This window comes from Desmodus rotundus, chromosome 1, assembly GCF_022682495.2.
Source record: "Desmodus rotundus isolate HL8 chromosome 1, HLdesRot8A.1, whole genome shotgun sequence".
NCBI classification, from domain to species: Eukaryota; Metazoa; Chordata; class Mammalia; order Chiroptera; family Phyllostomidae; genus Desmodus; species Desmodus rotundus.
The window spans coordinates 185982692-185998391 of NC_071387.1; the positions used below are offsets into that span (position 1 = coordinate 185982692).

The window sequence follows — 15700 nt, forward strand, 5'->3', positions numbered from 1 at the left end:
ACCTTTCTGTAGTATTTAAGAGTTTTGGAATAAAAATAACTCTCTTTAAACAGCCCTTCACTGAACTAGTTTGTGTAAATTAAGACAATATGCCAGTTCTAAGCCTTTTTCTATTTTTATATAAAATAATTGCATAGTAATTATCTCTCTAAGGATAACAAAGATAATTATATCTGGAAATTTTTCATTTATTACCACCTTTTGCTGCTACAACTTGAATACAAACCAGGGTCCTCTCTTCCCTTTGGTATTGAGGGAGCTTCCTGTTCTTATTCTTTTGTTCTTCTGAAATCTAAGTCACTTTCTTTACATTTCATAATTATTAGTTTATTTCCTTGTCAAATATGTGTCACCTCTACTAGACTGACTATAAGGCAAAGGAGGGCATATATATGTATATACATATAGGTACATAATACATATATATGTGTATAAACACAAATTATTACCTTGTATAAGGAAGTCATTGATTGTTAAGTTCTCAAAACAGTAAGAATCTCCGACAACTGCAGGAGGGGGAGGGTGGTAGAGGTGGAGGAGAGTATAAAGGGGATAAAGGGTAATAGGAAAAACACAGTAAAAATAAACTATTCAAAATGTAAAATATAAAAACAATCCAAATAAGAATTTGACATTTATAGCAATATAATTATATATTTAGATATGATACATACATGTTATAATCAAAATTACATACTTATTACACACTAAGCCATCTATTCAAATACAATAATGGAGTGATTAGAATTATGGAATAAATACATAGAAATTTATGACCCTAAATTCACTGAGTTTATTCCATTTCTTTCATTCCTGTAAGGTAATGTATATGGACTTTGGACCCACAATCATGAACAAAACCCAGGCATTGTTCTTGTGGATTTCAAGGTATATGTATAAAAACCTAATTCGTGAAAGCACATTAAGCCCTCAACAAAATATACTGTTATTACAGATCAAGAAAATTCGCAATTTGCAATTTGATGGACATGTGAAATATGACTTCACCCAATGCTATACACAAAAGAAATACATATGATTCTTGCTGATTTTAGCCACCCTATAAGTGTGTACTGAAAATTTCATCAAGCTTTGGAAATATTTACTGCTTTGAGTCTGAGAGTGAGAAGTTAAACACATGGATCTATAGTATCAAGATTACATTACAATGTTCTTAATTTCAATGCCTCTGGTTATATTTTGTTTGCTTTTTTCTTTTGTTGATTATGTTTCAGTTAAAGGTGAGATCATATGGAACATTGTAACAATAGCCAGAGGGGAGTGGGGAGGGGATAGTGGGGAGAGGGGTCTATAGGAGCTACTATAAAGGACACAAGGACAAAATCAAGGGGGAGGGTAGAGGTGGGGGAGGGAGGTGGGACTGACTGGGGTGGGGTGGAGGGATGGGGAGAAAATGCAGACAATTGTAACTGATAAAAATAAATAAATAAATTTTAAAAAATTAAAAAATAAAGTTTGGCAAGTGATCTAAAAAAAAAGATTACATTATATTCAGTACTTGTCATGCCATCAAATATACAAATGAGAACAAGTACTATTTAGAACTAGACCATGGGCCTTGCTATCACTGGTTCCAGCTACATGATGGATATACCGTCAGCTTTTGGTAAACCTTTTGTTTTCAATACTATACAGACTAATTATCATATACATTTTGAAATAAATCTCCATGGCCCTCCTTAAAGTATTACTGGGTTTTCAAATGTTCTCGCCTACCAATATGTTTAATTCACTTTCCTTGAGCATTGAGACCTTTAAGCATCTTTCAAGATTCAAAGCTAAAGTTAGAAACTTAATTTCAAATGATATCAAACCTGGTTTGTAAGCACTTCGATTTTCAATGCAAAAGGAAATGCTTCAGAAACTGTAGGCAAATTATCCTGTTACATGACAGGCATCTGTCAGTGTCCCAGCTCTTTAAAAATATTTTATTGCAAGTTACTGAAACTAAAGCATATGACTAAATTTTCATTCTCATATAAGTATGCAAAGAAGGAAATTAGAAACTTGGGTTAAATGTGAAAGACAAAAATGGCCTTAGCCTTTTCTTTGATACATATATATTATTGTGTATTCTGTACCAAATAACATGTCTGCATTTATTACTTACACAGCATTTTTACCTTGACATATGACAGACATTCATATGTATTAAAGTTAAAATTACATAGAGGGATGACTTCAAAAAATTTATTTCTGATCATGCTTTAAAATCCAACCTGTGCTTGATTCTAGAAGAATCTTATGCCTGTACTTAGTAACATTTATTCCTTACCAAAAAATACCCTTCATGCATTCAAAGGTACTTGTAATTTCAGGGAAAAAAACATAATGCTTAATATATAGTTATATAAAAACTTCTTCCTTGTTTCTCTGAAGTTCTCATTTAACTGGACATCCTATAATTTTGCTTAATCTGACAACTCTCTAATAGAGAAATGTTGGAGGCAATTTAACCATTCATCAATGGTACATTTTCATAGAACAAATAACTATGTAACACAATCCGGGTCTGGAACTATTTGAAGTCCCTTCTAAACCCATTTCTCAGTGTGTTGCATCTCTAGTCCTTCTTTGGAGTCTGCTTATTTGGTGATCCTAACCAGTGCAGCACGACTGGTTCAGGTGGGCCAGAACATTGCCGGTGACAGCTGTGGCGTCAGTGACGCTTTCAAGCTACAAATTAATTATAGATCTACACATAAGCCTTGAAAGTCTTGGACAATACACTCTTGTCTTGTAAACTAGTGGTATTTTTCAGAAATTATTTTTCCTGGTAGTGTTGGTTTCAACTCTAGGAAAATAAAGTGGATACAGGAGAGCACGCTTCTACAGGACTTGGTCATTCTCACAGTGATTTTTTTATGTGTGTGTGTGTGTGCATGTGATATGCTTTGAGGTTTATGCCATAAGAAGCTATGCATATCATTTCTACCAATTACCTCAAATAAAAAGTAAGAAACAGGAAAGCACAGGTAAAAGCCACAGCCAGGGTCTGTTCACTTTGCTTGGGTATCCACAGATTTCAACACTAGGGGACAGACAGTGAGGCAGTGTCGTGCGTGGCTACACGGACATTTGAAACAGACATTCAGCTGAAATGATTTCACCAGCAGATGGCTAAAAAGGCTATTTTGAGGAACTGTAGTGTAATTATTTGATGCCATCTGATATTGAAAACTTTTAAAAGCTTGATAAGTAGGTACTGAGTTGTTCTATCATTTAAAACTGTAAAGTTGTGTTTAATTTAAAAAACAACATTAATTGATTTTCAGGTTTGAAGGAGGAACTTTTCTTTGATCTCTGACCAAGAATTAATGTAAGGTATGTTTTTATTTTTAATAAATCATGCTTTATTTAATTATAAATTTCAGTCATATGACATTCAAATAACAGCATATCAAGGAGCTATCTGCATTCTCACGTTTATTGCAGCATTATTCACATGCCCAAGATGTAAGAACGACCTATTGGTCTGTCAATGAATGAAGGAATAAAGCAGACGTGATATATATGTATATCCCATGAATATCCAATATACATATATAATGAATAGTATTCATTTACTATATATATGAATGAATGCTATTCAGTCATGAGGAAGAGGGAAATTCTGCTGTTCCCCTTTTATTCTTAAAGGATATTATTTGTGGGCATAAGACCATGGGTTAACAGTTCCTTTTTAGCAGACCTTGAAAAATGTTCTGCCCTTACTTCTGGTGTCCATTGTTTCTCACGAGAAACCTGTCATTTGGATTCTTCTCCCGCCATTGGGAAGGAGTTTATCCAGCTGCTTCTCAATCTTTTCTGTCTCTGGTTTATGGGAGTTTGACTGTGTTTTGTTGCGGTGTGAATTTGTTGAGTTTTTTCTCACTGAGGTATGCTCAGCTTCTGGAGTCTGTTGTGTTTCGCAAAACTTTGAAACTCGGGAAGTTTTCAGCCATCACTTATTAAACATTGTTTTCAGCCACGCCCTCTTCTTCTCCTTTAGAACTCTGGGAACATAAATGATAGTTTTTGTTTGCTTGTTTGCTTTGTGTGTGTCTGTCTCACAGTTCCTGTTGGTTCTGTTCTTTTTGTTTGTTTTTCTCTCTCTGTTCACATTCAGTAGTATCTGTTGCTCTTTCTTTCAGTTCACTGATTGTTTTCTCTATTTTTACTTTTGTTTCTTAATTCGTCCATTGAGTTATTTTCATTTTGTATTATTTTTAAGTTCTACATTTTCCATTTGACTAACTTTTTTATTCTTCCATTTTTTCTGACTTTCTGTCTCTTCATTGAGAATTTGGACTATTTCATTTGTTTCAAATGAGTTTGCAGTTGCACTGTGAAGCATTTTTATGATGGTTACTTTAAAGTCTTTTTCAGAAAATTCTACCCTCTCTGTCATTCTTCGGTGTTGGCCTATATTGATTGTCTCTTTGCATTTGGTTTGCCACCTCCCTGGTGCGTAGTATGACAAGTGGTTTTCAACTGAGATCCGGACATTTTGAGTATTATGTTGTGAGACTTGGGGTCTTGTTAAATCTAACGTACTAGCTGATTTTTCTAACACTGCTCCCACAGGGAAAAGGGTAGGGGTGCTGCGTTATAAATGCGAGGCTGAGTTGGATGTCTGTTTACACCTGGGGGGTGTTGTTCCTCATTACTGCTGGGAAGGTATGAGAGGTCTGCCTCCTGACCAACCCTCCAACAGATGAGAGTCTTCCTATGTTTGTTTTATACAAACACCCAGGGTTTTTCGTTGTTTTTGAATGAATAGGGAAATATATGTCTATTTAATCTTCCTGGAAGTGAAACTCTCCTACACTTCCATTTTATACAAAAGGTCCAACATATAGTAAAAAATTATAAGGTGTACTGGAAAATAGAAACAAATTATCAAAAAAAATTAAATTAGTAGAAACCAATCTTCAAGAATTCCAGATACTGTAGTTTTAATATACAGGTTTTAATATACATATTTTAATATAGCTGTGAAATAAATATTACAAGTATAACTAAAGAGATTTTGGGTGGACAATATCAGAAAAATTATATCTATGAAAGAGAAAAAAAGTGGAAATATGGGAACTGAAAAAGAACCAGTATTTTTTAAATGGAAAGAAGTAAATTAATGCAAAGTAATTGAGATACATTATAAAGCTCTGAACATTTAAACTGATAAGAAGAGATACTGCACTTGATCTTAGCCAAAAGGCCAAGAAGCAATAAAACTATGAACATTTAAAGAATAACACAAAAGATCAACATTTAAGAAAGTGATACAAGCTAAATAGAAGGACAAAGAGAAAAATGAAATCAAGACAAACAAAAATATACACCTACATTCGTCTAGTTAAGATAATGCTATGAACAATTATATGTAAAAAACTGAATTGTAAAAATGGGAAATTTTCTAGAATATTATAATTAAAAATTATTCAGACTTAAGATGAAACATTAGACCACAAAACATTACATAAATTTGGTTGCTACTCAAGCTTCATTACTTTCAAGGCACAAGATCTAGAAAATCTGAGGTATTTTTAACCAAAACTTCAAAAATAAAAAATGAATGAAATATCACCAAAAAATAATCTCTTCTAGAAATTAGATAAAGCAGTAATTCTCCCAAGCATTTTCTAAAAATGATGACCTCATATGACACCGTATTATGGATTTATTGATTGTAGCCATCTGACAAGTATAAAGTGATAAGTCATTGTGGCCTCAATTTGCAGTTCTCTGATGATTGGTGACACTGAACAGTTTTTCTTACGTCTATGAGCCGTCTGCAAGTCCTCTTCGGTGAAGTGTTTGTCCAGGTCTTTTGTTTCTTAGTTGGGCTATTTGTCTTCCTGGTGTTTACTTGTATTAGTTCTTTGTGTATTTCCTAGATTGAAAAACAATGAGATCACCTCACACCTGTCAGAATGGCTACCACCTATAAATCAACAAACAGCAAGTGCTGGCGAGGATGCGGAGAAAAGGGAACCCTCCTGCACTGTGGGTGGGAATGCACTCTGATGCAGCCACTGTGTGAAACAGTATAGAGTATCCTCAAAAAAATTAAAAATAAAATGCTCTTTGACCCAGTATTTCCACTTCTGGGATTAAATCCTAAGAATCCCAAAATACCAATATAAAAAAAAATATGTGCACCCCTATGTCCATAGCAGCACTGTTTACAATAGCCAAGCTTTGGAAACCACCTAAGGGCCCATCAGTACACTAGTGGGTAAAAATGCTGTGGTACATTTACACAATGGAATACTGCGCAGCAGTAAAAAAGGAGAAATTCTTACCTTCTGTGACAGCATGGATAAACCTGGAGATATTATGCCAAGGGAAATAAACCAGTCAGTAAAAGGCAAATACCATATCATCTTACTTATATCTAGAATCTAAGGAACATAATAAACTAAGGAACAGAATAGAAAGAGAAGTATAAATACATAAAACAGTCTTACAGTTTCCAAAAGGGAAGAGGGGGCTGGATGAAAGATGATGAAGTGATCAATCAAAGAGCATTTATGCACGACACAGGGACATGGACAATTATGTAAGGGTTGACTCAGGAAGGAAGAGGGTGGGGCTGGGTGCAGGTGGGAAAGTGGAGAAAGAGTGGGAACAACTGTAATCGCATGAACAATAAATTATCTATGAAATTCAACTAACATGAAAATTATGAGGTGACATCATTTTTGCTTATATTTAAAAAAATTCTAAATAATATATGAGCAAACCAAGTAAGGTATTTCTAAAGTGAAATATCACAATTATTATGATTTATTTTAGCCCTGTAAAAATGATAATCACACTATTAACAAACTAAGGAAAAAAACCCAAATGATTACCTCTATTGGTCCATAATTTAAAAAATGACATTTCATGAATTCATGTTAAAAAAATCTTAGCTATTTAGGAATAGAATGAAACTTCATTAAATTGGTAAATGAAACCTTTCAATTTCTTAGAGCAAACTAGGTACCCACTCATAAAAATTGACCAAACCTTGGAAATGGAGAAAGATATAGTGACAAGTCCTCTTAATTTCATTAGCTCATCCTATTATCAAAACAATGCACCTGTATTTTATTTTGTTATTCACTTATTAGTTAGAGCTCAGGCACTGTGAATTTTTATACTCACTCATAAGTTACTATCTATAAAAAGGTAGGTCCAAAAATCACAGTGTTCTGCCTGTAGAATGTTGGCCAGTTTTGTTTCAATTCGTAAATTAATTGTAGACCTCCTTGATTATATATTCACTTTTTACCGAAGAGCCTAACTACCATTAGACTGATTTTCTCATTTATTCATGAATTGAATAAAAATTTTGACACATTAGTTTATATTTTTATAGCAGCCACGTTTTTAATTTTGAAAAGTAGACTTTATCAATTCTTGAAATAGAAATTTTAGAGATATTTACATTAAAGTAAGAAATAACGCACGCTTATTGTCTTCAGTTTTATTATATAAGATTAAACTGGTAAGTTTTCATTTATATTCCTTTTTAAAGAAACCTTTACAAGAAAACAAACAGAAATGAAAAACTTTAGAGAAAGTGTCGATGTGCTCGTTTGCAATATACTATCCTTCCGACACACATGAGGAAATACATCAGTTCAATAGAACTCAACAAAGAACTGCGGCGTCTTTGCAATATGGAAGCTACAGCCATGAAGTGTCTTCTAAGCAGTGTTTCTCTGTAAACAGTGACTTTTAAAAAACAGAATAGCATACATGATTTATAATATGTTTTGAACAAGTGATTTCAGTTGAAAAATTTTACTTAACATCTTTAATTAAAAAGACACACCACTTGTGCATTTTATTTATCTTTCCGTGACTCATGCTACAGGTATTTATGAAACGCTCTGTACCAGGCACCTGCTGTTATATGATGGTCCACTCTGGGTAGCTCATCTAAGAAGAATATTGCCCATCAAATCATCCAGGGACAGCCTGCCAGATTGATTAAGATTCAAAAAGATCCGAAAACCACTAAATACCTCACTTTGCCCGAACAACTTTACTTCCAGTGCTCCCTACCCCCCAAATTGGTAAAATCATCGATATAGGGCCTCAGACCTGAAAACTAGGAGTCACATGGCATCTCCATCTTCATTTTCCCACATGACTCTTCCACCTCTTCAACAGTTCTTGTTATTGACAGCCACGTGGAGTCCTGCTGCCTGCTTCCCATAAATTCCAGAGGCAGAGGTCTGGTGCAAAAGGAAAGGAGTTGTTTATTTAAAGGCTATAAAATGTAAGAAGAATAATGGGTTTCTGCCTCAAAGCTTTTTCCTTTAAGACAAAAAACCTCTCCACCCCTCGCCATCTCAGTTCAAGGATGCACCTGGAATCCCTTCTCCCATTTAAAAATATATTGTCCTTTTGGAAATACAGATGGCTTAGCTGGTTCCCAACACAGTTTGGCCTCAGGCATCTTTTGGAATCTGAGCCACTGGCAACCATCTTGCAGCGCTGCTCTTTTCCTCCAGCAACTGCCGGCAGGTGGAGCCCTTGCATCCCATCCCTCAGGCTATTGGCTCAACAGTGCATCCGAGCGCCTGGCCAAGCACAGCCACACAGCACCGCAAGCTGCTGCCACTTTTTGTGCAGGACTGGACCCAAGGCTTGCTTCCTGGCCACATGGTATCCAGGGATCCTGGCCCAGAACACTCGCCCGGTCCAGACTGGCTAGCTGTGGGTAAGGAGGAGAGCAAGCTTACATGTGCACTCTGTTTGGAAAGTTCCTGCCAAAATCCCACGCAAGGTAGAAGTGTCCATATTCCCAGCGAATTTGGGCCAACGTGTGCATCAGCCTGCACTGTGTCTCTGCCCCTCCTCCTAATGCCGTCATTCAGAAGCGGGTAGGAGGGTTTTCTAGCCACACAGGGGTACTGCGTCTCAGCCTAGGGTAGGGCGTCACCTTGTTACAGAAGTGTTGTGACCTTTTTGGCCCCCACAAGTGTTCGTTGTTTACTTTTCCCGGTGAATATGAAAGCCTATCAAGTCCCAGCTCAGGTTTCAATCCTGGGCTGCCTTTGGCACTTCCTAACCCCTCTCAGGGTTCCCTCCCTTCTCTGGGAATGGCAGGCTCTTGCACCAGCCAGCTACTGCTTCAATCTGCTGCCTTCTGAGTTGCCCCTGACCCCTCTCTCCTTAAGGAGAGTGCAGCCTCTCAGGTCACATTGGGGTTCCATTCTCTGCCACCTCCCAACCCTGCCCCTGGCCCCCTCAGCAATCTGGCCAGACCCCACTGTTACCTTCTCACATTCTCTTCACTTCTCCGCCATCCATGAGAAAGGCTCCTTCAGCCCTAATCAAAGCACTAATTGGGTTCCTTCAAAACACTCAAAGAACTCCCAATGGCGTTGGGAAAGTAAATGTGTTGTACTATTCACTTACCAAAAACAAACCACAGCCAAACAAAACAAGCAGGACCCCCCCCCCCAGCAGATCAATATGTACAATAGTAATAATAAGTTAAAACATAGTTTTCTCATAATAATTTCTAATCTCATGCCACTCAAGGTGTGGACCATGAACTATTTTTCATCTTTAAAATAGGAATGGTCCAAACTAGATAATTATGTCAAAATTAAATGTAAGATTTACAAAACTTGGTAATGTAATAGTTTAACGTGTTTTTACAGGCCAGCTATATAATAAAAAACCTATTGTGACTCATTCTCATATTATATGCAGTAATATTAATGGCCTTGAGTATCCCACTTTTGAAAATAGAGAGAAACTAGCTACCCAGTAGTCAAGTAAGAATTCTCAAAGTGTATTGGAGACAAGCTAATATACTCTCTAAATTTCCTTCCAATTCAATCATTTTTATGTACCAGAAGATCAGGTCTAGGTAGTATTGTCATTGCTCTTTTTTACATTTCTTCTCAAATGACAAAATTTGCCTTTTTTTGCTTAGAGTCATATACATGAAAGCTGCATATTTAATCTCAATGATAGTATGAAATCATATTTGTTTGTTTTGCTTTGCAGTGCAGCATTCGTGGTTTGACAACATTCCTGTTGGTTATCCACGGAATGATCATTTTTACTATTCTAACAAGAAAACCTACAGGGGAAATTGAGAGGAAGTGTTTGGGTAGCTTGATTTGTGACGCAGGTGATTTTTCACTGGGGACAAGAACAGGCACGGACCAGGGAACCTATTACTTTCCCCTTCCTCCTCATAACTGTCAGACGATGGAGATTTCTGACCTCTAATAAGAAAATATACGTTTAACCAGTATTTGTTGGGAATAATTTAAAATAGGTTTCACCTTTGGATTATGGTTTTCCAGAGGCTTATATTTTCCCATTACATTCTTCTAATTTCATTCCAAATTACCATTGTTGCTTCAAGCTCCAATGTATTTGTTTCTTCTTACGATTCTAAAAGTGCAGCCAGCTCTTGCCCTCTGTACCAGAACAATAATGAAGTACATAACCAGTGCAGTGCTTTCTACTGCCCCAAAGGGGCTTCTTTCCTGATTAAAAATTAACAGTGGCAATAAGAGTTTTATGTTTTTTCAAAGAAAATATTTTTCTACATTACATCTCAGTCATAATCAGTAAGTGTGGCCACAACTGTTATAAATCAACTATTTTATAATAATTGAAACAGCAGCGAGGCTTAGAAGGCTAAGTTCAAATTACATGTTCTGAAGCGGGTCAAATTGTACATGCAACAACTGGTTTTTTTTAAAATTGTTATTCAATTACAGATGTATGCCTTTTCTCCCCATCCCTCCACCCCACCCCAGGTGAACCCACCTCCCTCCCCCACCTCCATCCTCCCCCTTGGTTTTGTCCATGTGTCCTTTATAGTAGTTCCTGTAATCCCCTCTTCCCACTGTCCCCGCCCTCCCCCCCCCCCCCCGCTCTGGCTATTCTTAGATTGTTCTTAACTTCAATGTCTCTGGTTATATTTTGTTTGGTTTTTTCTTCTATTGATTATGTTCCAGTTAAAGGTGAGATCATATGGCATTTGTCCCTCACCACCTGGCTTATTTCACTTAGCATAATGCTCTCCAGTTTCATCCATGCTGTTGCAAAGGGTAGGAGATCCTTCTTTCTCTCTGCTGCATAGAATTCCATTGTGTAAATATACCATAGTTTTGATATGGACTTAAACTGTATATCTGTGAATTAATCAGAAATGTTTAATAGCATCCCTTGTGTGCACAGAACAGTGGAAGGCATGCTGGAGGACATAAGTGATGAAAAGCATCACCTAACACTCTTAATTTGTAAAGTTAGAAATATCCGTATTCGAATGAAAATGGATTTATGCAGGGAGCCTGCTAACACTGTGCTTAGAGAATGCATTTATAGGAGAGACAAATCAAGGTGGGGATGATTAGGAAAGTTTTGTACAGGACAGGGCATTGAAGAAAGAGTGAAATAACAAAGGATTTCTAGTCAAACAGGAATTTTGGAATCACTATGAAAAGGAATGCTGAGCATCCTGGGCAGCAGTTAACAGTGTCGGCGCTGTGGGTACAGGTTAGAGGTGCGGCCTCTACACACGTGTCGGATTTAGTCTTGGGGATCACCAACTCTTGACTTCAAACTGTGAATGGAAACATTTGTCAGGATCATAAGAGTAACTAAAATTTACTGTTCACTGGAAGCTTGCAGTATTACTCACCAAGTCTTCCAGTTTGATCTTGTTACCTCTATTATGCTCTTTCTTGATTGTGTGTGTGTGTATGTGTGTATATATATATAATGTGTGTGTGTGTGTGTGTGTGTGTGGTGGGGTGGGTATGAAGGCGATCCATTTGGTTCCATGTGTGAAAGTGGGCAATGAAAATAACTTTTTAATCTTTTCGCAAAATGCTAAGTATTTTTTGACACAATGTGTTATAACAGTGACAGAATCAATAAAGTTGGTATTGTGGGTTGAGGGACATTATTAAAGGAAAGGCTGAGAGGAAGAGCCTTTAACAAACCCAGAGAAGTTTTCTACTGTGTATTACTGACATTGAGAATATCAGCTTCCCTGAGAAATAATGGCTTGTGGAAAAGAGGTTGTTGAAAACCCATTACTAATGAGCATTAGATCTTAGACCACTGCTTAGAAATTCATTTTTCATCTAAAATAATGACATATGATTTTTCTTTTAGAAGAGGAAAATTGCTCAATAACTTACTATGTATTATTATATTTTGGTGAATAGAGTTAGCAGACCTTTCATTTAAAGTCAGCAGAAGACTACTGTTAAAAATCTTGTTGACAAATTATACAACAAACAATGTCCAGATGAAAATGCAATATCTATTTTCATTCATAAATATTCGATAAGTTTCTAGAACTTTTGTTTTTATGTTAGATTAAAAAATATAAGCATATTAGAATATTTGTTTGAAATTTTCCCAGAATAAAAATAGATAACAAATTATGGGTTTCCAAACAACAAACTAAATAGAAACAGACTCACACATACAGAGAACAGACTGACAATTGTTAGAAGGGACAGGGGCCTTCTAACCCTGTTGGGGGCCTTGGTTTGGTATAAAAGGTGAAGGGATTAAGAAAAAAATCAAAAACCTTATGGACACAGACAACAGTATGGTGATTACCAGAGGGGGAGTGGGTTGAGGGAAGGTTGAAAAAGGTTAAGGGGAGATAAATGGTGATGGAAAGAAGCTTGATTTGGGATGGTAAATACAAAATACAACACACAGATGATGTGTTATAGAATTGTACACCTGAAACCTATACAATTTTATTAACAAATGCCACCCCAATAAATTCAACAAACAAATAAAAAAGAAAACTAAACTATATGTGGAATTTACTGAGACATATACATACATGCACCATGTCTGAAGAAATGCTCTCAGAATTTTGGTCTTGTACGTCAAATGCAGTAAAGTGGCTGATTCTCCTGAACTGTGGTGCTGGCACTTCCACTAGAAAGAATTGTTATTTGCTCTAAAATCACAAATCGTATTTCAATTCCCTAACTTGAAAATCATCTTATTTGTGTTACCTTAGCTATTTTGTAGATTTCTTCTAACTCTAAATTTCTATGATATAATATAATGCCACAGAGCTTATGTCTAAATGTTGAACATTGAACTAGATGTAATATTCAATATGCCCTTATTTGTGTTATATGATATTTAGTTTAATTATTAAGGGATTCAGTCATGTGGTTTTGCCCTGGGTTCTATTTATGTTGCTCTGCATGATGCACTGTTTTTAAAGGAAATGTAGCACATGTGGACAGGATTGCATGTCATCTGTTGAATATTAAACAGCTGCATTGACGATGCCAACAATCTGAATGGCTGTAAAGCACACATTTCTATAAAACAAATCCTATGTTCCCAGTTTGCAGCTTCGATAGACAAGGCAGAAATCTACCAATGAACGCCACACATCAGCTGTGAGTCTAGGCTGTAAGTGTTCCCATACTCAGGCTAGTGAATGTGAATAAGTCCATGGAAGAGGAATAAACTTTTGTTTGTCTTTGGGAATCATTATATGGCCTTTTGGCAGCAGATCTGCCTCCCGCAGAGCTTTTTGGTAATGTTTAACATATTTCACATTTCCTCTCTTTATTCACTTGCTGTAGCCAAGAAAGTCTCCAACTACAGTTCTGAGAGACTAAAAGAATCTATACTTGTATCCACCTTTTACTACAGATAATGGGAAGGGAGAAATGCACAGATTAGTAATTAGGGAAATGATGATTTCCTCGATCTATATATTAAAATAATGCCTGACCTTCCAGATATTCATCTTCTAGTTTTGTACAGGAGTCAAGAATTCTTTTCATATTCTCATTTACTCCTCAGCCTTGTATCCTCTTTGATTTTTCTCCAAAAATAAATTTTAAATTTTAATATTTAATATTAAGTTTAGAAAATGACCGTATTGAAATTCTAGTCACTTGTGGGCAAGGTATTAGAATGAATCTTTCAGTTCTCGAAAGCAGAGTCCATACAACTGGTGCTACTAGAAATTTACTTGCTCCGAAAGCTACAATTTTGTATTATTTTGTTATTTTAGAAATATAAATTTCTAGAAGTCATCTTTGTTACTGTCCAGCAAATATATCTCTAAGAGCATTTATTTATTAGGGACATGACTCCAATTCAATGACCAGAATTGTGATATTCCCTTATTTAGGAAACAAAATAATATTCCTTTAAATTTCCATACCCTGTCTTGCTGTGCAATATTTTAAATCATTTTGGCTTATAACAAAGTTAGGGAGGAATAATCAAGGGCCTGATGACCTTGGTTCAACTGTAGTCTCCACCACTAATTAACTATATAACCTTTGGGAAGCCACTGGGTTTCTCAAAAAGAATGTTGACCAGTTAATCAAATGATATTAAAATGACCTGTGACTATCACTCATGACTATAAATAAGACCATAATGTATGATAATGAATGCACAATTCTGATCAAACTCATAAGCCATATTACAAATTTAATATAATTTTAACTCCAATGAATAAATATTAAGTTTACAACACATGTGATAAAAAGAATTATAAACTAAGTTATAGATTTTGCTCTAAGGCACTGTGTCTTTCAGAACTTTTAAATCACATAAAATAATTGTGATAATTTTCTGGATGCTTTAGGTGATTAAACATCTGACAGCCCTGAGTGGTGTGGCTCAGTGGGTTGGGTGTCATCCTGCAAACCAAAGGATCACCAGTTCAATTCCTGGTCAGGGCACATGCCATGGTTACGGCCCAGTCCCCAGTTGGAGGCATGTGAGAGGCAGCCAATCACTGGATTGATGTTTCTCTCTCACATCGATGTTTATTTCCCTCCTTCCCCTCTCTCTAAAAACTTATAAATAAAATCTTTAAAAAAAACATTCAACAAACACACTTTTGGCGTACACAGACACTCTAACAGTTATGGGGTAATTTACAATCTAGTTACAGGTGAAAGGTTAACAGTTACAGGGTCCGCACAGAGTCCTATATGTTTAATGTTAATTTGTTTGGCATGTCCAGACTATACGTGCTGTGAGGCTTCATGGCAGAGGACATTTCTGTGGGTGATAAGTATCTCAGGAAACAACAAAGAAATCTTCGAACAACAGTCCAGAGTGGTTTAGGTTTGCAACTCAGTTTGGGCCTCTCTGTCCCCTGGTGCTATCTGATCTCCAAGCTCTTTACTCTCAAGGGTACTCTTCCCTGGAACAATTTTCCTGTGAGAAAATACCCTTTCTCAAGAAGGCCCCATGACTCTCTTCCTTGCATGATCCAGGTCTCTGTTCATGTGTTTCTTGTGTGTATGGCTTTCCCAGACCACCCTGGATGAAACAGCTGCCCTGTCCTGACCCAGGTCACTCTCTGGCTCTTACTTCCTCTCCATTGTTTCAGAGCACCCATCACTCACTCACGGTGCTACATAGGTCTACAAGCATTTGAGACAGGTGCTATGGTCTGCAGATCAAGGTTCTGAGAAACAAAGATGGTAAGTGAACTTCCCGAGACCATACATTCAAAAAGGGAGCCAAGATTTGAGATCTTTCAGACACGTTCCAGAGTTTTGTAATTTATGCACCTTTTCCAGGTGATGTCAATGGGCACACAGACCTGACCTGACCTAGTTCCACCAACAAGGAACATTTCTAATCACTTTACACTTTACATTACACTTTATCTTTAGGTGAGAAAAATCACTTCTGA

The 15700-nt window shown here is 36.4% G+C and overlaps 1 pseudogene; it reads right to left on the reverse strand.

Moving 5' to 3' along the window:
• Positions 1-5124: 5124 nt before the first annotated feature.
• On the reverse strand, positions 5125-5233 carry LOC112321207 (U2 spliceosomal RNA; annotated as a pseudogene).
• Between the last annotated feature and the right edge of the window lie 10467 nt (positions 5234-15700).